Raw genomic sequence first — 23,427 nt, 5'->3', positions numbered from 1 at the left:
CTATAATCTCTTCAAATATTTTCTCAGTCCCTTTCTTTTTCTCTTCTTCTTCTGGAACCCCTATAATTCGAATGTTGGTGCGTTTAATGTTGTCCCAGAGGTGTCTGAGACTGTCCTCAGTTCTTTTCATTCTTTTTTCTTTATTCTGCTCTGCAGTAGTTATTTGCACTATTTTATCTTCCAGGTCACTTATCCGTTCTTCTGCCTCAGTTATTCTGCTATTGATCCCATCTAGAGTACTTTTAATTTCATTTATTGCATTGTTCATTGTTGCTTGTTTCATCTTTATTTCTTTTAGGTCCTTGTTAACTGTTTCTTGCATTTTGTCCATTCTACTTCCAAGATTTTGGATCATCCTTACTATCATTATTCTGAATTCTTTTTCAGGTAGACTGCCTATTTCCTCTTCATTTGTTAGGTCTGGTGCATTTTTATCTTGCTCCTTCATCTGCTGTGTGTTTTTCTGTCTTCTCATTTTGCTTATCTTACTGTGTTTGGGGTCTCCTTTTTGCAGGCTGCACGTTCGTAGTTCTCGTTGTTTTTGATGTCTGTCTCCAGTGGCTAAGGTTGTTTCAGTGGGTTGTGTAGGCTTCCTGGTGGAGGGGACTAGTGCCTGTGTTGCGGTGGATGAGGCTGGATCTTGTCTCTCTAGTGGGCAGGTTCACGTCTGGTGGTGTGTTTTGGGGTGTCTGTGGCCTTATTATGATTTTAGGCAGCCTCTCTGCTAATGGGTGGGGTTGTGTTCCTGTTTTGCTAGTTGTTTAGCATAGGTTGTCCAGCACTGTGGCTTGCTGGTCGTTGAGTGAAGCTGGGTGCTGGTGTTAAGATGGAGGTCTCTGGGAGATTTCCGCCGTTTAATATTATGTGGAGCTGGGAGGTCTCTCGTTGACCAGTGTCCTGAAGTTGGCTCTCCTACCTCAGAGGCAGAGCCCTGACTCCTGGCTGGAGCACCAAGAGCCTTTCATCCACACGGCTCAGAATAAAAGGGAGAAAAAGTAGAGAGAATTAGTAGAAGTATGAGGAAAGAAAGAAGGAAAGGAGGAAAGGAAGGAAGGAAGAAAGAAGCAAAGAAGGAAAGAAAGGAGGGAGGGAGGGAGGGAGGAAGGAAGGAGGGAGAGAAAGAAGGAAAAAAGACAGAAAGAAAGAAGATACAGTAAAAATAAAATAAAGTATAATATAGTTATTGAATTAAAAAATATTTAGAAAAAAAAAAAAAAGGGACGGATAGAACCTTAGGACAAATGTTGGAAGCAAAGCTATACAGAGAAAATCTTACACAGAAGCATACACATACACCTTCACAAAAAGAGGTAAAGGGGGAAAAATCATAAATCTTGCTCTCAGAGACCACCTCCTCAATTTGGGGTGATTCGTTGTCTAAAGGAGGAAAGGAAGGAAGGAAAGAAAGAAAGAAAGAACGAAGGTAAAGTATAATAAAGTTATTACAATTAAAATTAATTATTAAGAAAAAAAATTTTTTTTAAAAAACATGGACGGATAGAGCCCTAGGACAAATGGTGGAAGCAGGAGTATACAGACAAGATCTCACACAGAAGCATACACGTACACATTCACAAAAAGAGGAAAAGGGAAAAAAATCATAGATCTCGCTCCTAAATTCCACCTCTTCAATTTGGAATCATTCCTTGTCTATTCAGGTATTCCACAGATGCAGGGTATATCAAGTTGATTGTGGAGCTTTAATCCGCTGCTTCTGAGGCTGCTGGGAGAGATTTCCCTTTCTCTTCTTTGTTCTCACAGCTCACAGGAGCTCAGCTTTGGATTTGGCCCTGCCTCTGCGTGTAGGTCGCTGGAGGGCGTCTGTTTTTTGCTCAGACAGGGCAGGGTTAAAGGAGCCGCTGATTCGGGGGCTCCGGCTCACTCAGGCCGGGGGTTGGGGGGGGGAAGGAGGGGCACTGCGTGCGGGGCGGGCCTGCGGCGTCAGAGGCGGCGTGACGTTGCGGCAGAGGCTGGCGTGACGTTGCGCCAGCCTGAGGCCAGCCGTGCGTTCTCCCGGGGAAGTTGCCCCTGTATCCCGGGAACCTGGCAGTGGCGGGCTGCACAGGCTCCGCGGAAGAGGGGTGTGGAGAGTGACCTGTGTTCGCACACAGGCCCCTTGATGGCGGCAGCAGCAGCCTTAGCGTCTCCCGCCCGTTTCTGGGGTCCGCGCTTTTAGCCGCGGCTCGCGCCCGTCTCTGGGGTTCACGCTTTTAGCCGCGGCTCGCGCCCGTCTCTGGGGTTCGCGCTTTTAGCCACGGCTCGCGCCCGTCTCTGGATTCCTTTAAGCAGCGCTCTTAAACCCCTCTCCTCGTGCACCAGGAAACAAAGAGGGAAGAAAAAGTCTCTTGCCTTTTCGGCAGGTGCAGGCTTTTCCCCGAACTCCCTCCCGGCTAGTCGTGGTGCACTAACCCCTTCAGGCTATGTTCAAGCCGCCAACCCCAGTCCTCTCCCTGCGCTCCGTCCAAAACCGAAACCCGAGCCTCAGCTCGCAGCCCCGCCCGCCCCGGCGGGTGAGCAGACAAGCCTCTCGGGCTGGTGAGTGCCGGTCGGCACCAATCCTCTGTGCGGGAATCTCCCCGCTTTGCCCTCCACACCCGTCGCTGTGCACTACTCCGCGGTCCTGAAGCTCCCCCCTCCGCCTCCCGCAGTCTCTGCCCGCGGAGGGGCTTCCTAGTGTGTGGAAACTTTTCCTCCTTCACAGCTCCCTCCCACTGGTGCAGGTGCCGTCCTTATTCTTTTGTCTCTGTTTTTTCTTTTGCCCTACCCAGGTACGTGGGGAGTTTCTTGCCTTTTGGGAGGTCTGAGGTCTTCTGCCAGCCTTCAGTAGGTGTTCTGTAGGAGTTGTTCCACGTGTAGATGTATTTCTGGTGTATCCGTGGGGAGGAAGGCGATCTCCGCGTCTTACTCTTCCACCATCTTCAAGGTCCCCTCCACTTATAATTTTTGATCATCCTTATTTTTCTTGTTTTTGTTTTGAATTAATATTTGAAATATATATATATATTTACATATATTTAAAAAGTCTTTCAATGGAAAAAAAAACCTTACTTTTCTTGTTAAAAGAGGAAATCAAGACTCAAATAGTTAACAAGATTAAGCTAATATCATATAGAAGATTTTTATACCTCATCTTTTTATTTCATAAAAGATTTCTGGAAGCACACTGTGAAATGAGAGAAAGGTGATGGAACAGTAGGTTAAAAAGATCAGAGGAATAGAAAGATGTTTTAGATTAGAGAAGAGTTGTGCAAACTCACTACTCAACTAAAAGCAAAAATCACTGAGAAGGAAAAGAGAGGAGATGGTGTAGAAAGAGGAGGTGTTAGAGCCTGATTCTAAAGAAAGAGATGGGCTCAAAGAAACTCCTTTGAGTGAAGATGTCCTCCATAGAAATATTAGAAGAGAGAAGGAAAAGAAAAGAAAGACAGTCATATCCAGCTAGAATAAAGGAAAATTGAGAGAATATACAGTGAAAAGAAAATGATTATATCTACAATTAAAAGACTGAGCTACCTACAGAGATTAAGGTGTTCAGGTACTATAGAAGAATGAAATAATAGGGGAATCAACTAGGAATATTAAAACTATTGTTAAGTAACATGAATGTCAATTGAGATTTGATATCTAACTTTTCAGTAAAATACATAGATGTCTTCTACCAACTTCTTTCTTCAGGAAAAAAACCCAAAACATTGAAATAGAATGCGCTCCTCCCAAAATGGACCATAATGCCAAACAATTGGCTTTCTTTATTAAAACATTTTTATTGGAGTATAATTGCTTTACAATGGTGTGTTAGTTTCTGCTTTATAACAAAGTGAATCAGTTATACATATACATATATCCCCATATTTCCTCCCTCTTGCGTCTCCCTCCCACCCTCCCTATCCCACCCCTCTAGGTGGTCACAAAGCACCGAGCTGATCTCCCTGTGCTATGTGACTGCTTCCCACTAGCTATCTGTTTTACATTTGGTAGTGTATATATGACCATGCCACTCTCTCACTTCATCCCAGCTTACCCTCCCACCTCCCTGTGTCCTCAAGTCCATTCTCTACAACTGTGTCTTTATTCCTGTCCTGCCCCTAGGTTCTTCAGAACCTTTTATTTTATTTTTCTTTTATATTCCATATATATGTGTTAGTATACGGTATTATTTGTTTTTCTCTTTCTGACTTACTTCACGCTGTATGACAGTTTCTAGGTCCATCCACCTCAATGCAATTAACTCAATTTCATTTATTTTTATGGCTAATATTCCATTGTATATATGTGCCACATCTTCTTTGTCCATTCATCTGTCAATGGACACTTAGGTTTCTTCCATGTCCTGGCTATTGTAAATAGAGCTGCAATGAACATTGTGGTACACGAATCTTTTTGAATTATGGTTTTCTCAAGGTATATGCCGAGTAGTGGGATTGCTGGGTTGTATGGTAGTTCTATTTGTAGTTTTTTAAGGAACCTCCATACTGTTCTTCATAGTGGCTGTATCAATTTACATTCCCACCAACAGTGCAAGAGGGTTCCCTTTTCTCAACACCCTCTCCAGCATTTGTTGTTTGTAGATTTTTTGATGATGGCCATTCTGACTGGTGTGAGGTGACATCTCATTGTAGTTTTGATTTGCATTTCTCTAATGATTAGTGATGTTGAGCATCCTTTCAACATCATTGTATATCTTCTTTGGAGAAATGTCTGTTTAGGTATTCTGCCCATTTTTGGATTGGGTTGATTTTTTTTTTTTTAATATTGAGCTGTATGAGCTGCTTGTATATTTTGGAGTTTAATCCTTTGTCAGTTGTCAGTTGCTTCATTTGCAAAGATTTTCTCCCATTCTAAGGGCTGTCTTTTCATCTTGTTTATGCTTTCCTTTGCTGTACCAAAGCTTTTAAGTTTCATTAGGTCCCATTTGTTTATTTTTGTTTTTATTTCCATTTCTCTAGGAGGTGGGTCAAAAAGGATCTTGCTGTGATTTATGTCATAGAGATATGCCGATGTTTTCCTCTAAGAGTTTTATAGTGTCTGGCCTTACATTTAGGTCTTTAATCCATTTTGAGTTTATTTTTGTGTATGGTGTTAAGGAGTGTTCTCATTTCATTCTTTACATGTAGCTGTCCAGTTTTCCCAGCACCACTTATTGAAGAGGCTGTCTTTTCTCCATTATATATTCTTGTCTCCTTTACTGAAAATAAGGTGACCATATGTGCGTGGGTTTATCTCTGGGCTTTCTATCCTGATCCATTGATCTATATTTCTGTTTTTGTGCCGGTAGCATACTGTCTTGATTACTGTAGCTTTGTAGTATACCCTGAATTCAGGGTGCCTGATTCCTCCAGCTCCATTTTTCTTTCTCAAGATTACTTTGGCTATTTAGGGTCTTTTGTGTTTCCATACAAATTGTGAAATTTTTTGTTCTAGTTCTGTGAAAAATGCCAGTGGTAGTTTGATAGGGATTGCATTGAATATGTAGATTGCTTTGGGTAGTATAGTCATTTTTACAATGCTGATTCTTCCAATCCAAGAACATGGTATATCTCTCCATCTGTTTGTATCATCTTTACTTTTTTTTATCAGTGTCTTATAGTTCTCTTCATATAGGTCTTTTGTCTCCTTAGGTAGGTTTATTACTAGGTATGTTATTATTTTTGTTGCAATGGTAAATGGGAGTGTTTCCTTAATTTCTCTTTCAGATTTTTTGTCATTAGTGTACAGGAAAATGCAATAGGTTTCTGTGCATTAATTTTGTATCCTACTACTTTACCAAATTCATTGATTATCTCTAGTAGTTTTCTGGTAGCATCTTTTTAATTCTCTATGTATAGTATCATATCACCTGCAAACAGTGACAGTTTTACTTCTTTTTTCCAATTTGGATTCCATTTATTTCTTTTTCTTCTCTGGTTGCTGTGGCTAAAACTCCAAAACTATATTGAATAATAGTGATGAGAGTGGGCAACCTTGTCTTGTCCCTGATCTTAGAGGAAACAGTTCCAATTTTTCACCATTGGGAACGATGTTGGCTGTGGGTTTTTCATATATGGCTTTTATTATGTTGAGGTAAGTTCCCTCTATGCCTACTTTCTGGAGGGTTTTTATCATAAATGCGTGTTGAATTTTGTCAAAAGCTTTTTTGTATCTATTGAGATCATCATATGTTTTTTCTCCTTCAATTGGTTAATATGGTTTATCACATTGATTGATTTGCATATATTGAAGAATCCTTGAACTCCTGGGAGAAGCCCCATTGATCATGGTCTATGGTCCTTTTAAGGTGCTGTTGGATTCTGTTTGTGAGTATTTTGTTGAGGATTTTTACATCTATGTTCATCAGTGATATTGGCCTGTAGTTTTCTTTCTTTGTGGCATCTTTGTCTGGTTTTGGTATCAGGGTGATGGTGGCCTTGTAGAATGAGCTTAGGAGTGTTCCTCCCTCTGCTGTGTTTTGGAAGAGTTTGAGAAGGATAGGTGTTAGCTCTTCTCTAAATGTTTAATAGAATTCTCCTGTGAAGCCATCTGGTCCTGAGCTTTTGTTTGTTGGAAGATTTTAAATTGCAGTCTCAATTTCAGCACTTGTGATTTGTCTGTTTGTATTTTCTATTTCTTCCTGGTTCAATCTCAGAAGGTTGTGCTTTTCTAAGAATTTGCCCATTTCTTCTAGGTTGTCCATTTTATTGGCATAGAGTTGCTTATAGTTATCTCTCATGATCCTTTCTATTTCTGCAGTGTCAGTTGTTACTTCTCCTTTTTCATTTCTAATTCTGTTATTTTGAGTCTTCTCCCTTTTTTTCTTGATAAGTCTGGTTAATGCTTTATCAATTTTGTTTATTTTCTCAAAGAACCAGCTTTTAGTTTTAGTGATCCTTGTTATTGTTTCCTTCGTTTCTTTTTCATTTATTTCTGATCTGATCTTTATGATTTCTTTCCTTCTGCTAACTTTGGGGATGTTTTGTTCTTCTTTCTCTTATTGCTTTAGGTGTAAGATTAGGTTGTTTGTTTGAGATGTTTCTTGTTTCTTGAGGTAGGATTGTATTGCTATTATAAACTTCCCTCTTAGAACTGCTTTTGCTGAATCCCATAGGTTTTGGGTTGTCGTGTTTTCATTGTCATTTGTTTTAAGGTATTTTTTTGATTTCTTCAGTGATCTCTTGGTTATTTAGTAGTATGTTGTTTAGTCTGCATGTGTTTGTATTTTTTACAGTTTTTATCCTGTAACTGATATCTAGTCTCATCGCACTTTGCTCAGAAAAGATACTTGATACGATTTCAATATTCTTAAATTTACCAAGGCTTGATATGTGACCTATGATATGATCTGTCCTGGAGAATGTTCCATGAGCACTTGAGAAGAATGTGTATTCTGTTGTTTTTGTATGGAATGTCCTATAAATATCAATTAAGTCCATCTTGTTTAATTTATCATTTAAAGCTTGTGTTTCCTTATTTATTTTCATTTTGGATGATCTGTCCATTGGTGAAAGTGGGGTGTTTAAATCCCCTAGTATGATTGTGTTATTGTCGATTTCCCCTTTTATGGCTGTTAGCATTTGTGTTATATATTGTGGTGTTCTTATGTTGGGTGCATAAATATTTACAATTGTTGTATCTTCTTCTTGGATTGATCCCTTGATCATTATGTAGTGTCCTTCTTTGTCTCTTGTAATATTCTTTGTTTTAAAGTCTATTTTGTCTGATATGAGAATTGCTACTCCAGCATTCATTTGGTTTCCCTTTCCATGGAATATCTTTTTCCATCCCCTCACTTTCGTTCTGTTTGTGTCCCTAGGTCTGAAGTGGGTCTCTTGTAGATAACATATATATGAGTCTTATTCTTGTTTCCATTCAGCCAGTCTATGTCTTTTGGTTGGAGCATTTAATCCATTTACATTTAAGGTAGTTATTAATATGTATGCTTCCGTTACCATTTTCTTAATTGTTTTGGGTTTTTTATTATAGGTCCTTTTCTTCTCTTGTGTTTCCTGCCTGTAGAAGTTCCTTTAGCATTTGTTGTAAAGCTGGTTTGGTGGTGCTGAACTCTCTCAGCTTTTGCTTGTCTGTAAAGGTTTTAATTTCTCCGTAAAATCTGATGAGATTCTTGTTGGGTAGAGTAATCTTGGTTGTAGGTTCTTCCCTTTCATCACTTTAAATATGTCCTCCCACTCCCTTCTGGCTTGCAGAGTTTCTGCTGAAAGATTAGCTGTTAACCTTATGGGGATTCTGTTGTATATTATTTGTTGTTTTCCCCTTGCTGCTTTTAATATTTTTCTTTGTATTTAATTTTGATAGTTTGATTAATATGTGTCTTAGAGTGTTTCTCCTTGTATTTATCCTGTATGGGACTCTCTGTGCTTCCTGGACATTATTGACTATTTCTTTTCCCATATTAGTGAAGTTTTCAACTATAATCTCTTCAAATATTTTCTCAGTCCCTTTCTTTTTCTCTTCTTCGTCTGGGACCCCTATAGTTCAAATGTTGGTGGGTTTAATGTTGTCCCAGAGGTCCCTGAGACTGTGTTCAATTCTTTTCATTCTTTTTTCTTTATTCTGCTCTGCGGTAGTTATTGCCACTATTTTATCTTCGTGCTCTACCTCAGTTATTCTGCTATTGATTCCTTCTAGGGAATTTTTCATTTCATTTATTGTGTTGTTTATCATTGTTTGTTTCCTCTTTAGGTCTTCTAGGTCTTTGTTGAGTGTTTCTTGTATTTTCTCCGCTGTGTTTCCAAGATTTTGGATCATCTTTACTATCATTACTCTGAATTATTTTTCAGGTAGACTGCCTATTTCCTCTTCATTTGTTTGGTCTGGTGGATTTTTACCTTGCTCCTTCATCTCTGTCTTCTCATTTTGCTTAACTTACTGTGTTTGGGGTCTCCTTTTCACTGGCTGCACGTTTGTAGTTTCTGTTATTTTTGGTGTCTGCCCGCAGTGGCAAGGCTTCCTGGTGGAGGGGACTGGTGCCTGTGTTCTGGTGGATGAGTCTGGATCTTGCCTTTCTGGTGGGCAGGGCCGCATCCAGTGGTGTGTTTTGCAGTGTCTGTTACCTTATGATTTTAGGCTGCCTCTCTGCTAATGGGTGGGGTTGTGTTCCTGTCTTGCTAGTTGTTAGACATAGGGTGTCCAGCACTGTAGCTCGCTGGTCATTGATGGAGCTGGGTCTTAGCATTCAGATGGAGATCTCTGGGAGAGCTTTCACTGTTTGATATTACGTGGACTTGGGAGGTCTCTGGTCGACATATGTCCTGAACTCACCTCTCCCACCTAAGAGGCACAGGCCTGACACCTGGTCAGAGCACCAAGACCCTGTCAGCCACACAGCTCAGATGAAAAGGGAGAAAAAAGTAAGTAAATAAATAAATAATAAAATAAAATAAAATAAGGTAAAATAAAATATAGTAAAAATAAAAACTACAAAAATTATTAAAAATAAAAAATAAAGAGTAATAAAAAAAGAGAAAAAAATAAAGAAGAGAGCAATGAAGCCAAAAACCAAATCCACCAGTGATAACGAATGCTAAAAACTATACTAAAAAAAACCCACAAAGAAACGGGCAGACAGAACCATAGGAGAAATGGTAAAAGCAAAGCTCTACAGACCAAATCACACAAAGATGCATAGATCTACACACTCACAAAAAGAGAAAAAGGAAAAAAAACTATATATAAAAAACAAGAAAGGAGTAGAGCAACCAAATCAATAAACAAATCTACCAATGATAATAAACTCTAAATACTAAACTAAGATAAGCATAAAACCAGAAAAAATTAGATGCAGAAAGCAAACTCCAAGTCTACAGTTGCTCCCAGTGTCCACTGCCTCAATTTTGGGATGATTCGTTGTCTGTTTAGGTATTCCGCAGATGCAGAGTGCATGAAGTTGACTGTGGAGGTTTAACCCGCTGCTTCTGAGGCTGCTGGGAGAAGTTTCCCTTTCTCTTCTTTGTTCGCACAGCTCCTGGGGTTCAGCTTTGGATTTGGCCCTGCCTCTGCGTGTAGGTTGCCTGAGGGCGTCTGTTCTTCACTAGGACGGGATGGGGTTATAGTAACAGCTGATTAGGGGGCTGTGCCTCTCTCAGGCCAGGAGGAGAGAGGGCTACGGTATGTGGGGTGAGCCTGTGGCAGTAGAGGATGGCGTGATGTTGCACCAACCTGAGAGGCACACCATGTGTTCTCCCAGGGAAGTTGTCCCTGGATCATGGGACGCTGGCAGTGATGGGCTGTACAGGCTCCCAGGAGGGGAAGTGTGGATTGTGACCTGTGCTTGCATACAGGATTCTTGGTGGCTGCAGCAGCAGCATTAGTGTTTCATACCTGCCTCTGGTGTCCGTGCTGATAGCCGCAGCTCATGCCCGTCTCAGGAGCTTGTTTCAGCGGTGCTCTGAATTCCCTCTTCTTGTGCACCCCGAAACAATGGTCTTTTGCCTCTTAGGCACTTCCAGACTTTTTCCCGGACCCCCTCCCTGCTGGCTGTGATACACTAGCCCCCTTCAGGCTGTGTTTACGCAGTCAACCCGTCCTCTCCCTGGGATCTGACCACCAAAGCTCAAGCCTCAGCTCCCAGCCCCCTCCTACCCCGGCGGGTGAGCAGACAAACCTCTCAGGCTGGTGAGTGCTGGTCGGCACCGATCCTCTGTGCGGGAATCTCTCCCCTTTTCCCTCTGCACCCCTGTTGCTGTGCTCTCCTCCATGGCTCCGAAGCTTCCCCCCTGCCACCACTCCCTCTCCGTCTATACCAGTGAAGGGGCTTCCTAGTGTGTGGAAACTTTTCTTCCTTCACAGCTCCCTCCCAGAGGTGCAGGTCCCGTCCCTATTCTTTTGTCTGTTTTTTCTTTTTTCTTTTTCCCTACCCAGGTACATGGGGAGTTTCTTGCCTTTTGTGAAGTCTGAGGTCTTCTGCCAGCATTCAGTAGGTGTTCTGTAAGAGTTGTTCCATATGTAGATGTATTTCTGATGTATTTGTGAGGAGGAAGGTGATCTCCATGTCTTACTCCTCCACCATCTTGAAGGTCTTCAAACAATTGGCTTTTAATAATAGTGGCTATAAGTTATTGGTGCCACTATAAATGAAGTGATTTCATTCACTCAAATATTTATACTGTCTCTATGAGGTAAAAATTATTACTCTCCATTTTTAATTAAAGATGAAACTAATGTTTAGAGATACAAAATAACATGTCAAATGCCACACAGCTATCACATGTCAGAACCAGAATTTGAATCTAGAGCATCTATAAATTTTATGTTCTTCCCACTATAGAGCACTACCTCATCTACAGAGATGTGGCTTTCAAAACCGGTAATACTGACTCAAGGATCTGGGCCATAAGTTATCATAGAAATTCATCAGTTGGGCAAGCAGGCTCTGCTCTCCATAATGAGTGATATAGATCTATGTCAGATTAATATGCACATGTAAACACAAACACTGATGTTGCATTTTGAATCATGGAGTTTGGGGAAAAATTGCTCTCTTCAAGGAGTAATGTTGACTCCTTAGTGGATCTGAGGTTTCTAAAGACATTAATTTTGGTAAATTTTGAAGGATTAAAATGTACTTCCTTTGGGCATCATTAATCCAACAGTGGTCTTTTAGAAAGATGAATATAGCAACCTGCTCTCTGACATGGGTGGACTCTTAACTCCTCAGAAATATATAGACTGACCTTCCAAGAACTCCAGCTACTTAGTGCAGAAACAGAATTAATTTGGTTTTCTCTGTGTTATGCTAGTCTATATTAAAAGGTACAAATTCCATTAGGTTTCTAGACCCCCACAAAAATAGAGAACTCCATCTTACCATTAGGGAAGGTCTGGGGAGTAAAGTGAATGGTAGAATTCCATTATTCCATCACTGATACAGATTGAAGATGGATTTAGTGTTTCTGTCAAGTGAGAAGATTTCTAGAATTGAGAATATTAAATTTACTTTCTATAATTCAATGGAGACAATGAGAATAGAGTTCATCGTTTATCAGACACTATTGGTCAACAATGAATCAAAGAAGACCAACCCAGATGATGAGATATTAGTAAATAGTGAGAAAATTTCTTCCTGGCCATTTCTCAGATTCTTAAAACTGTTCTAAATGGCTCATCCTTTCAGACTTCCAATAAACTATATCTCAAAGTATCCATGACAAAGAGGAAACAGCCCTGAAAGATAGTAATTACTCAAAAAAAAAATGAGTACTGGTAAAAATTTTAAAATAAAGATAAAAACAAAATGAGTTCTGAATTTTTTGTTCAGATAAGAAAACCTTTGAGGAATCAGCAGGCCAGTGCTGGGGAGAATATCTAGCATCCCCAAATGAGTTTTCTGTCTTTTGGTTCCAATGGACACTATTTCAGGCAAGAGAATCTCTATAATTATGCATTTGATGCTCCTGGCAGGGTGTAAAATGAAGGCTAGAATATACCATGATATAAACTGTGATAGGATGCATAGGGTGTGGGTGATAAAGCAGAGACCTGGAAGCATTAATGCTCCAACATCAACTTTAGAGCACATAGGAGATAAAGGAAAAGCTGTAATGTCAGGCTTCAGGAGGTAAGAGATGAGTGTTTTATACAGGCAAGAATCAGAAGAAGGACCTAAGCAATAGGAGTCAAAAGCTAGACAAGTAAACTAATAGCAGGCATTGGAACCCAAGCTGACTCTATAACCTGAACCCCTGTTGTTTCTGAACAAATGAAATTGACCTCACAGAGAGGTTTTACCCCTCTGTTATAACATTCAGCACAGCTGGTAGGAATTTTTTTATTTATTTGAGCAGGTGAAGGAACTAGAGTACTACAGTTTTACAGTCACATCTCAAAATATTCTGCTATTTAGATGACAGTGATTTCCAAAAGCTGGTCCTGATCTGACACAATGTGTCTATAAGAAGGAGTGCAGATGTTTCAACTGCGTTTACTCTTTAGATCCATTGCAATCACAGCAAGTCTTAGGAAACATTTTCAAGTGGAAATATACAAGCAACCCATTAATTTTTAATCCTGTCACTTTCTTCTGAGGAAGGTAGTGTAGGTATGGTAGAAAAAACAAGTTCTTTGAAATTGCCCTCTGATATGAGTTCTGGTTCTGACAATTAATAGTTTTGTAATCTTGAACTAGTTACCTCTCAGAGCTTTATATAAAATTTCCTAATGTGTAAAATGGGATTCTGTCTGCATTTTTGGTATTTAACTACTGACGGCTTTAAAGTGCCATCTCTCCCTCTTCACCTTCTGCCTCACGTCTGAGCAAATTGAAAAAAGAAAGATTGCTTGCTTCTCCCTTTGGTTTGGGAAGAAATTTTAAGCCATGCAGGATCAGTAACCCCAGTCCAAACCTTAACAGTCATAAAAACTCCAAGCTGGTCTACTTTCCCTTCTTCTCAAGCCATTTTCAGACCTGCTTGTGACCCATCCTGCTCTCCCCAGGAAGGCTCACTGGGTGAGTAATAGACTTTTTCATATCTCCTTGGTTTGCATGCACATGTGTGTGTAGCACCATCAGTCTTGATATCTGCACCAAATTTTGGGTAGGGGGACAATTCTACTTCTGTAGGTGTGACCCCCCCCACCCAACAAGGTAATTCAATAAAACCCTGCCGTAATGCAATGTGATGTTCAAAAATTCTACTAACTAAAATGTAGGGTATTATAACTACCAGATTAATGATAAATAATATTTTCTCATTCAGTGTGTCCTATAGTATAAGGCATAAAAAATAGTAAAAATTGACATACATGCAATTGATGATACACCGAGAAACCTCCAAGCGATTATGAAACTATCAATTCTAAACCCATTTTTCCCTTTCCAACAGAAAGGGGGAGTATAAGCCCTCTCCTTTTTGAAAACATGAGTTAGGCTAAGGTTGGGAGTCAACTGAGTATATTTGAATTATCACCAGAAATTATTCTGTGGAAGTTTCCCTACTACCTATCTTTAAAGAATTCTGTGAAGATTAAAGAAGTAGTGTTTGCTCAAAACAGTATGTCAGTAAGGTGTGTTTCCTCATGTCTCCTCCCACCTCAACACTAATTGCTCATAAAATGTAGGCAATCATGAGCCTACAACTTCATAAATCTGGCTACCATAAGTGAATAAGAAAGTGGATGGCCAGATGGTTTCTATTACTTTTAAGAATAACTTCTAAATAAAGTAAATTATACAGACTTTCATTTATAGTGGCTATAACTATATGGTGATATTACTCCGTAGAGGAAATAGGAATTTAGATTTTACTAACTCTTTGAGGCTTAAGGGCATAGAGCTAATAAAATTCTACAGCATCTCCCTGGGGAAGGAAATACAAATTCATAAAAACCTACCCTTTGACTTTCCAAATGCCATTGGTCTCAACACTCTTTTTATAGGCCAAAGTCATGGGAATTATCAAAGCAGGACAAAAAGAGTTAATTTTTAAAATCTGGTACTATTTGTCGGAAAGCAAAAGAGTTGCCAATCTTTCCTTTCTGTAAAACCCAGTTGAATTACCAATATATAGTATAGCAAGCACTAGTACCAGTTATATTTAATAATTTTTAACACATGGATGATCTGGAAGTAGAAATACAGGTGAACTAATTCATGAATATGAACTCATTCATTGAACATATATTAAGTACTTCCTATATGCTGTATATTGTGATGATGATGACACCTGGTTGATGGAGGTGGTGGTGGTGAATGAAAGTACATGTGAAATTTAGACTCAACTCTCAAGTGATTTAAAATTTAGAAGGAAGGGAGATTTGCTGAATAATTAATATCCTGAATAATAGAGTAAGTGCTAAATAAAGGTACACTCTAGACAAAAGAAAAGAAGAATTAGTATTTAACTGAATGTCTGAAGAGTAAATAGCATGTTAGGCTAAGGAAATAATGCCAAAAAAAAAGGCCTAAAATATGGATTTGAGCAAGCTGCTTTGGAAGATAAAATATGTTTGAAAGAATGTGAGAAGAGATGAAGCCAGAAAAAGTTTGGGGTCCTCGGAATATAGAATGCATTGAGTAACATACAAAGGAAATTTTTTGTTTGTTTGTTTTTTCCCTTTAAGGTTCTTTGGGATAACTGAAGATTTTTTTAAAAAAAAAACTAGAACTTATTTTTGAAGATAAGTCCATAAAAGTAGTTACCATTTGTTGTGCATCTGTTAGACCCAGCATATACTAAGGGCTTTATCATCCTTATGGAGGAATTGTTCTTCCCTACTCCAAATGTTTCCCTTTATGTAATTTCTTCTACCCTCTTTCTTCACCTGCTCATTCACTTTTCTCAGGGAAAGAGGAGATACCTGATCTGGTTGGTGAATTTACAAAGAGAAACTAGGCAAGTGTAGCCCAATTCCTTCTCTGTCTCTGCTGTCCTAGAAGTGAGATACTCATGGGAGCATGCATTCTTCTCTCCTCTTCCATGCCATGACTTTTACAGGAAGTGTGCTATGCTCCTATGGGGAGGGATCTCCCACTTAGTATTACTTATGACCAGATGGTTAAGCCTGTTTAATTCTGGGATCCAAATTTATGAGGCCCACATGGCCACAGATACAAGTTACACTTTACAATATCAGTGTAATAATAATGAAAGTGACATTTCAATTCCAAATCTATTAAAGACTTTGTAATTTCAAAATTGATCTTGAACATGGTATGCAAATAAGGGTATTTCCCTTTTCAATGCTCTGCTATTTATTAGTCTCACAATAAATATATAACCACCTTTATATATTTGATGAAAAGTATTGAGCCCCTACATCTAAAATGTCATGCAATTAAATCCTTTTTAAAAATTGAGAGAGAATTTTTATTATATGCATTCGAGAGACAATATTGAAGCTTAGAGTAGTTAAGTAATGTTCCAAAGATCACCTCTGAGTGGTTGAAAAAAGGACCAAATTTAGGATTCTCTGACTTAAAAACTAAGTTCTTTAACCATTAGCATAAAATTCCTCTCTATATATGTAAAATAATCTATGTAAACAAGTACATTTTTAAAAGGTTTGGGAAACAAGAACAAGCAAGTTATATTTTAATGATATAAACTAGAGAAATAGAAACGAATTAGGCACTAGAAAAAGAGATTTGAAATGATAAGCAGAAAATGAAAATATAGGAGTAACAACAATTAAAATGAGAATTACTGCTATGGAATAAAAGAGACCTAGGAAAGAAATATTTCTGAGACTGATAGCCTTTATTGCTAAAGAAGATGAGCCTATAACAGAAAGCATAATGATGATGAGTTCAGCTGTGGGAATAGTGAGTTTCAGGTATTGAACTAATATGTATTTATCAAGTAAAAACTTAAATATGAGTCTAGAGCTAAAATGGACATTGTAAATCCTTACAATATTGGTTCATAAATAAACTGAAATTATTTAACTCCCTTAGAGAAAAATATAGGTAAAGAAGAATACCTATATTTTGAGGTGCATCTGTGGATAGCAGTGTGGGATACAAAGAAAACTACTGAGTAGGAATCCACAGAGAGGAAAGGAAAGAGCTGGGAGAGAAGATGCCATAGAAGCGAAGGTAGAAGAAACAAGTGGTGATGTACTAAGAGGAATTATATCCTAATAGCAGTTTAATTAAGTTCTCAGAAGAATTAGGAATACTGTTCCTTTAGGATCTCAAACAATTTTGTGACTTCATTCAGACTATAGGTACTCATTTATTTACTTATTCACTTAGCAAATAGTAGTGTTTTGTGCATGGGAGTTACAGGAAGATAGACTAAGTCTACCTGGGGTGGAGAATTTGGGGAAATTTTAATATAGTAGAAAATATTCTAGTGAGGCTTTGGCAACTGGGAAGGGAATAAAATATATTTTAGGGTCAGGAATGGCATAAGCCATTACACAGAGTCATGAAAGTGTGTATAATTTTCCAAGCATGTTGGATATTGTAGGATCACTGGAGCCATAGTAGTGGGCCATACATAGGCAGGAGCAGAATATGAAACTGGATAAGTCCTGAGGACAGATAGTGAAGAACATTTCATACCATATTACAGAGATTACTGATATAGTCAGCACTAGAAAACCTTGAATATTTTAAAATATGGAAAGATTACAATCAAATATATGTTTTAGAACAATAACTGTCAAAGCTCAAGAGAATGTACATGAGGCAGAAGGCAGGGAGGAGATTAATTTTAATATTGTAATGATACAGAAAAGAGATGGTGATCATCTGAATTAAGTCACTAGTACTATAGGAAGGAAAGTATAGGAAGGAAAGAAGATTATAGTTTTTTTTAATTATAAAAATAAATTGTATTTCTTTTTTTTGTTTGTTTGTTTTTGCGGTACACGGGCCTCTCACTGTTGTGGCCTCTCCCGTTGCGGACCACAGGCTCCGGATGCGCAGACTCAGCAGCCATGGCTCACGGTCCCAGCCGCTCCCCGGCATGTGGGATCTTCCGGGACCGGGGCACGAACCCATGTCCCCTGCATCGGCAGGCGGATTCTCAACCACTGCGCCACCAGGGAAGCCCAGTAAATTGTATTTCTTGAAGGACATTTGAAATATAGAGTATATGTGGAGATTTGTCAATTTGTCGATGACCTAAAGAAAACCACAATTAATATTTTGTACATTTCTTGTTGATGTGTGTGTGCATGCAAATGTGTATAATATATATGTTTTATATATACACACATACATATACACATATATATATTTCATGTATATCAATATATACTCTATGTGAAAAATCATCTCTGATATTTAACTTCACATTATGTCATAAACATTTCCCCATTTATTGACATAATCTTCAAAACATTTGATGTGATTCCACAGTAGTAAACATCACTTGAAAACATCATAATATATCTAAACATTATTTGAAATTTAAATGGTTTCCAATTTTAAGCATTATGCAATATTGAAGATCTTGATTTACATTGACAATTTCTCAGAAATTTTATAGAGATTTTCATTTTATCAAGCTGTACATGAGGTTCATGTCATTCCACCCTTACTAATTAGCAGTATCTTTTAAAAATTGCCAATTTATTAATGCATATATGTGGAATCTAGAAAAATGGTACAGATGAACCTATTTGCAGGGCAGGAATAGAGACACAGACATGAAGAATAGACATGTGGACATGGCGGGGGTGGCAGGAAAGGGGTGGGTGGGACGAATTGGGAGATTAGAATTGACATATATATGCTACCATGTGTAAATAGATAGCTAGTGGGAACTTGCTATATAGCACAGGGAACTCAGCTCGGTGCTCTGTGATGACCTAGATCGGTGGGATGGGGGTGGGGTGGGAGGGAGGTCTAAGAGGGAGAGGATATACATATACATATAGCTGATTCACTTCATTGTTACAACAGAAACTAACACAACATTGTAAAGCAATATACTCCAATTAAAAAAAAAAACGAAATTGCTTAAGGCTAAAGAAGATGTGGTATAGATACACAATGGAATATTAGCCATAAAAAATGAAATAATGCCATTTGCAGCAACATGGATGGACCTAGAGATCATCATACTAAGTGAAGTAAGTCAGACAGAGGAAGACAAATATCATATGATATCACTTATATGTGGAACCTTTTAAAATGATACAAATGAACTTATTTACAAAACAGAAATAGACTCACAGATATAGGAAACAAACTTATGGTTACCAAAGGGGATAGGCGGTGGGGAGGGACAAATTAGTGATTTGGGATTAACAGATACACACTACTATATATAAAATAGAGAACCAACAAGGACCTACTGTATAGCCCAGGGAACTATACTCAATATCTTGTAATAACCTATAATGGAAGAGAATGTAAAAAAGAATATATATATTATATATATATATGTATAACTGAATCATTTTGCTGTACAACTAAAAGTAAGACAACATTGTAAATAAACTATATTTCAATAATTTTTTAAAAAATGAAAAAAATGCCAATTTCATAAATGAAAATTGAATATCTTATAGTTGAAATTTTTTCGGGCTTACTTGACACATGTATCAACATGAATGAATTACCTAGTCATATAAAGACAAATTCTTTATGTTTCTATTATCATTGCTTATGTATTGCAGTAACCTGATAAATTCAGTGCGTATAGAGTTCCAGAGAACCATCTAAGATTTATTGATCGAGCAAACTTTTTGTGTCCTTGATAGGGGCCAGGAACAGTTCTAAGTTATTTACATTGCATGGATATTTACTAATTTTGAAGTGCAGCGTCAACATCCTTTGCATCTATCAATAGTCATCAATTTTGCTTTGTGAAACATCGTAGTTACCCTAAACTCAGCTCAAATGTTTTGGATGAAGTCCGCCTCATTTCTGGTCACCAGAGTTGGAGCATGTGACTTGGGAAAGCCAGTCAACATATTTCATTTTTCTTGCTATGATCATTTCTTCAGGGAGGAACATCAAAGCTAATGAAAACCAATTTTCTAAAAGGAATCACACTCTCTTGTCCACTTGCTTTGTTTATGTTGTAAAGCTGAAGAAACCTGGGGCAACTGAGTAACATTTAGAAATGGCAGATATTCAACAGAAGCAGACCGAGACGATTCTGAACTTAGCCACTCCCAAAGTCACATCCAACCTTGTACTGTTGAATTATGTGAGATTACGAAGATTATTCTTCCTTAAGCTGGCTTGCGTTCGATTTTCTGTTATTTATAACAGAGACCTTTCATTGATAGAGTAATGAAAAACTTACAACCTTTCCCTCAGCTTTTTTATATCAGTTATTCATTTAGCTTGAGAAAACATAAGTTCTCAAGTCTTTCAACATGTCAGAGTCTCTAGGACCCTGGATACTGAGGTTACTTTGCTTTAGTGTAAACATAGTATACTGATGTGTCCCAGATTTTGTCATTTTAATTTTTGGAATTAAGGGTATTCCTATTGTTCTTGGAAAAACTTCATTATGAATAGAGATTAAAATTCATGAATATTTTATGAAACACATGAATGGATCAGCTCTTTGTATATTTAGCAGAGTCAATTGCCTGTGTCATGGTGTAGTTCAAGGATTACAGGTGTCTGCTACATCATAAGGGCAAAGCAAAAACATAACCCTTAATCACATTAATAAATTCCTGTTTTTAACTTCTCAACTTTCTTAGTTTCTAGGAAAATAATACAGGATTTAGGTAAACAAGTTTAATTTGAACACAATCCGTGTGATTTCATTTCTTATTCCATTTGGAATTATATTATTGGTAGAACTTTCTTTGCATTTATTATATACTGAGGAACACTAGTAGGAAATGAGATATTTTGCTCTTTTGATCATACATGTTTCTTTTCAAAATAAAAGTGATAGTCTTACTGTAAATAAGCAGTAGCTTCCTGTCTTTGCCACCTATTTTTTTTCCCCAGCTGTTTTATAATCTCAAAATGGACAAAACTTAACACATTTTTCTTCTCTCAAGCCCTGTTATCTAGTTAAATAATGTCCAAGGGAGAAACCTGGATTTGTCTGATTCTACTTTTTATACCCACATTCAATTGTTCACCATAGCTTATCACTGTAACCTAAATATCAACTACAGTCCTTTCTTCCTTTCCATCCCTAAATCTTTGGCTTTTTTTTTTTTTTTTTGGCAGGGCCAGTTGGGTACGATGCTGGCTAATAACTTCATGTTTGGATTACTGAAGTAGATTGCATACTTTGTTTCCCTGATTCCACTGTCTCCCTGAATCAACCAACCTGTCTTAAATCTAGCACCACAGGGACAGAACAGTGATTTACTTAAAACACAAATGTGGTCATACATAGGTTTTTCATTTTAAATTCTTTCATGTGGTTAGAATTTTGTTTTGTAAAATAACAATCATTTGAAACTCCTAATTTCACAAAATTTCCTTTGTCCCCTCACTCTTTCCTTTTGCCTACCTGTGAAGTTCATTTTACCATGTCTGCTCATCTACCCTTTCATCCAGCCATTTAACCATTATATAAGTTCCTGCTTTAATAATAGTACATTTGCTATACCTAATTCTCACATTAATCCTATAGTGTGAGATTTATTATTTCAAGGTAAGAATTACTTTACAGAAAGGGAAATTGAATGGTATGGATCCCTGAGAAAAAATGATAATGCTTTTGCTAAGGTTATCAGGTGAGGGAGAGGTTGACGAGCCACACCTTCACACTATAAGCTTTAATCACACTGAGACTTTCATTTTAACAAAGGCACCCTTTCTTTCCTTCTCTCCATGACTCTCTGCTTGAACACTCCTTCCTTCCAACCCACCTCAGTAACCATGCATGTACAGCTCAATCAATTTTTGATCCAGTATATACAAAATGGTGCTTATTCAATACGGAGGAAGCTTATATAATTTCCTTTTTCCTTTTTGCAAATACTTAAGAAGCTATTTGTGTAGATTAATGATTCTCAACCCTTCAAGACACACTGGGGAAACTCTGAAGCATATTCCAACAGTATTGAAAAATATTGCCCTTTCCAAAGGTATCATTTTAATGTTCAGTTTTATTGTGTTGGATAAGTTTATGGATTTGGGGTCCAGGGAGATCTAGGTCAGAATGACATCTCTTTCATTACCAACTAGGAAGTCATAGGTGTTAATTAAAGTCTCCAAAGTGCAATTTTCTTATGAGTGAAATGGAATGATAAAGGTATTTTCTTTTTAGTAATAAGTTATTGTGAAGATTAACTGAGATTGAGCATGAAAAAGATGATCAGAGCACAGTGCTTGCCACACATTTTTCTTTTATAAGTGTTATATATTTATTACAAGTGTTATTATTGGCATTCTTTTGTTGTTGTTACTGGGTTTCCTAAAACTATTTTTTAAAAAATCCTTTTGTTAAAACATTAAAAAAATGCCAGTTATAAATTGTAATAATATTTTCAGAACAATATAAATATGCTAGGTAGACAGACATAATACTGATATCATGTAAAAACTGGTTGGATGTCTTTTAGTAATTATTTAGTCTTGCTTCTTCCTGTCATCCTGCTTTTAGGATAGCTTTTAGGTTTACAAATGATGGGAAGTCTGAGTATCTAAAAATATCTGTTTAATAATATTATATTTTTCTAGATGATAATAAAAAATTTGATAAAGAAAATTTGAAGGATACAAAAAGTAATCATTGATTAGAACACGTATTCCTTGCAATATGCCTGCATTTTTTTTTCCCTTGTACTTCAAAAGTGTCAAATTGCAAAGGCTAATATAACACCTTTTATAAACCTAAAGCACTGAACAGGCATAATCCCTCTAAGGAAGGAAGAAAACTCTTTAACAATAGTGTAAATTACTTGTAGACCTCCTGCTGGAACAAGATAAGTTATTAAGATTTTCTGAAATGATTGACTATTGTTTTAGCTGCTCTTTGTATTTCAGCACAGGGGAGATAAACACACTTTGGATGGAAGTCCAGAGGCCTCCTCTCTTATTTAATTGTATAGCATTTGGTAAGGCATTTTTTGTCTTTCTGTACCTCAGTTTTTGAGGTAAATTTTCTGAAAAATTAACAATTTTGAATGCACAATATCTAATCTATACTGATAGTCATGCTGTGTTGTTATAGGAAGATCCTGGAACATCACAGATCTAGAGACTCTGTTCTTTACAAGTTGGGTAATTTGACACGTTACATAATCTAATAGAGTCTCAATTTTTAATCAGAAAAATGTATATAATTGTGTTTACAGATTTGTCATGAGGAATATACATTAACCTATGTAATTAGCCTGGCAGATAGTAGGTATTCAATAAATCTTAGCTAAATTAATATTTTATAAAAGCTTTGAAAGCATGCAGCCCCTAATTTTCCTCATTAATATTTAATCAAAATCCATACCCTTTTAGTTAATATTTGAGTGTTTATTTATTCAACAATTATTAGACTCGGATTATTTGCTATGTTTTATACAAGTCTCTGGATATACTGTGATCAACCACACAGTCATGGACCCAGCCTTCATGGAGTCATGTGGGGAACAGGCAATATGCAAATAACACATATGTTAAGTATTTAATTAGAAAGTATGATACGGTCCAGGAAAAAACAGAATTTTTTTTTGTTAATTAATTTTATTTATTTATTTATGGCTGTGTTGGGTCTCCATTTCTGTGTGAGGGCTTTCTCTAGTTGTGGCAAGCAGGGGCCACTCTTCATCGCGGTGCGCGGGCCTCTCACTATCGCGGCCTCTCTTGTCGCGGAGCACGGGCTCCAGACGCGCAGGCTCAGTAATTGTGGCTCACGGGCCCAGTTGCTCCGTGGCATGTGGGATCTTCCCAGACCAGGGCTCGAACCCGTGTCCCCTGCATCGGCAGGCGGACTCTCAACCACTGCGCCACCAGGGAAGCCCCTAGAAATTTTTTTAACAGTAAAGATTGAGGAGATTTTTCAGATTGAGTGTGGTTATGGAAGGTCTGTCTGAGGAAGTGTTATTTATGTTGTAATCTGA

This window comes from Delphinapterus leucas, chromosome 1 (genome assembly GCF_059928025.1).
Source record: "Delphinapterus leucas isolate spDelLeu-1000000601 "Yukka" chromosome 1, BTC_Dleu_Yukka2, whole genome shotgun sequence".
In the NCBI taxonomy this organism is placed as follows: Eukaryota; Metazoa; Chordata; class Mammalia; order Artiodactyla; family Monodontidae; genus Delphinapterus; species Delphinapterus leucas.
The sequence above is the reverse complement of the archived record's forward strand: the minus strand, read 5'-3'. Positions refer to the sequence as shown.